This window comes from Macrobrachium rosenbergii, chromosome 23 (assembly GCF_040412425.1).
Source record: "Macrobrachium rosenbergii isolate ZJJX-2024 chromosome 23, ASM4041242v1, whole genome shotgun sequence".
NCBI classification, from domain to species: Eukaryota; Metazoa; Arthropoda; class Malacostraca; order Decapoda; family Palaemonidae; genus Macrobrachium; species Macrobrachium rosenbergii.
This window is the reverse complement of record NC_089763.1, coordinates 21,356,267-21,358,494: the sequence shown is the minus strand read 5'-3', so window position 1 is coordinate 21,358,494 and position 2,228 is coordinate 21,356,267. Positions and strand designations below refer to the sequence as shown.

Genomic DNA, 2,228 nt, shown 5'->3' with positions numbered 1-2,228 from the left:
CTAGTAATTTTAAGGCTTAAGTGTTTGCTGGAGTAATCTCACACCATTTTGTTCCTTCAAGGATTTAAAGGATGTTCATAGTAAGCAGACATTTATCTGGCTTATTGCTATTAATCTGCAGTTTTCGTTCATGTAGATGTTGAACGAATAGGCTTCGTTGAACGAATGGGCTTCATTGCTTAGTTTCGCTTTCGCATATGGGAATGGATGTGGAAGTTAATTTTAAACCTTTTAAATCATCCCAGTGCCTATTAGGTATTTCTAGGTTACAGTTTAAGCTCCATAATGTGAAACTTTAAATAATCCTAGTACACGCTCTTCGGCTCTTACGTATGGAAGTTATCGTACAGGAAGTTGACTGATTATCATTTATCTGGGTCACTTCAATTTAACTTTATTAGGTGTAAGGGAATTCGACATACTGTGGCTGGTTTTGTAGAGATCATTGTCAGTTTGATCCTGATTGTAGATTCTTGAAGACTTAAATATTTTTTAAAAGATTGCTTTTTAAGCTGGTAATGAAAACTAATTCAGCCGCACTTCAGTTTTAACTGTTGTACTAAAGGTGAATGGGCAGATTCTTTGTCATGGCTATTAGGTCCTGCCAATGAGTCCTCGGTGTTTTTGTAGTTAGGTGAGGAACTAGCCCCCACGTAGCTACGTTTTTGTCAGAACTTGGGAAGTTTTGCTTGGTTTTGGCCAAGGAAGCAAACTTTTAATGTGTTGTGGCCTAAGAAGAACGGGTGACAAGGCTGCTGTTGTCTAGCCTAAAGTTTGGTTGTGGTCCTAATGTTAGCCAGTTTATAAAGTGGTTAAAGTGTAGATACAGAGTGCTACTTGAATCTCCTGACAAATTTTTAGTGTTCTGCAGCCAGACGTATATTGTTAAAGGGCATACATAAATTGTATTAATTAAATCGGCTCAAAGCTGTGATTTGGTATTTTTCTAACGTTACTGTTTTCACTGGATTAAGTTCCATGAGGTACATAGTTATTTTGAGGTGATATTTATTTTGAGGTGAATTAATTCAGTCTGGTGTATTCCGGGGAATGCATAGTAACTCTTGTTCTGCAGCAAAATATAACCTTATTTTCTTACACAGAATGAGCCATACTGAATGAGCCCTCCAAAATGAGTAAAGTTTCTAAATGTATTGTCCAGGAGAAGGCATACGGTGGAAACTGCTGTTACTACTGCCGCTTTCAAAATTTGAAGAGTCTCAGTAAATAGTAAGTATAGATCGTTCAGGTGTTAATGAAAAATTCATTTTGACATGGTTATTACTATTTAAGTATACACTTTTTCAATCAACTTTTAAAGGTATATTACTGGTTAAGAGTAATTAATGGTGTATAGTCAAATACTGGGCCACTGTATTATCTAATGTTCAATTATTCCAATGAACTTAGTTTAGATTTTGGAATGCTTCTAACAAAGTTTTCTCCCTACAGAAATATCAACCTTTGGAGTATGGATTACCTTGAATAGTAAGCATCAAAATCACCATGAGTTTAGTTAATTCCTGGAGTATGGATTAGCTTAGTGAACACCAAAATCACCAGGTTAATATACTAGAACCCCCATGGAACTAATTCATGATACAGATGTCAAGATGTATCCCATCTGGAGAGCTAACTGGAACATATTCATAGTGTAGGTTAAAACTTCTTTATTTTAATACATAATATATTGTGTTCTTTGCCTTTTATTCTTAACTTGTACATCCAAATTCTAAGGTTGCAATATCACAAAATACTAAGGTATGTCATTAGTGGTATTTGGAGGAATAATTTTTGCTGTCAACGCAATTGCAGCTTTACATCGCTGCAGTGAAATGTTGCTGTCAACAAATGGTTAAACTTTCTCAGTTTAATATTTTATTGCTCATGGCCTGGTTTGAAGTTTTTCATAGCGCTCATGGCCTGACCTGGTATGAAGGTGTTAGTTGAAGTTTATATTTTCATACTTTGGTGGATGGAGGAGGAAAATGGTTTTGCAATCTCACAGAATAGTGTTCCTCCAAAATGGCTAATGTACAATGGTTGAAGATTGGTATAAAAGCAGATCTTGTTACTGAATATTTTGTTTTTAATGATAGCTAAACTTATAAAACTGAGCATGCCAGGTATTGCAGTAAACTATTCCTAAAGTCAATACAGATTAACATGAAGGTAAAGATCAGTTGGAACTTAATTTTTAAAGTAACTTTGTAGCCGTTGGGACTTTT

The 2,228-nt window shown here is 35.2% G+C and overlaps 1 long non-coding RNA gene across 1 annotated transcript in view; it reads left to right on the top strand.

Moving 5' to 3' along the window:
- LOC136851360 (uncharacterized) overlaps positions 1–1,697 on the top strand; it is a 3,200-nt gene extending 1,503 nt beyond the window's left edge. The window contains exons 3-4 of the long non-coding RNA XR_010856848.1: positions 1,104–1,230; positions 1,453–1,697. This is a non-coding gene — a long non-coding RNA (uncharacterized lncRNA). The remainder of the gene's footprint in view (positions 1–1,103; positions 1,231–1,452) is intronic.
- The last annotated feature ends 531 nt before the right edge of the window (positions 1,698–2,228 follow it).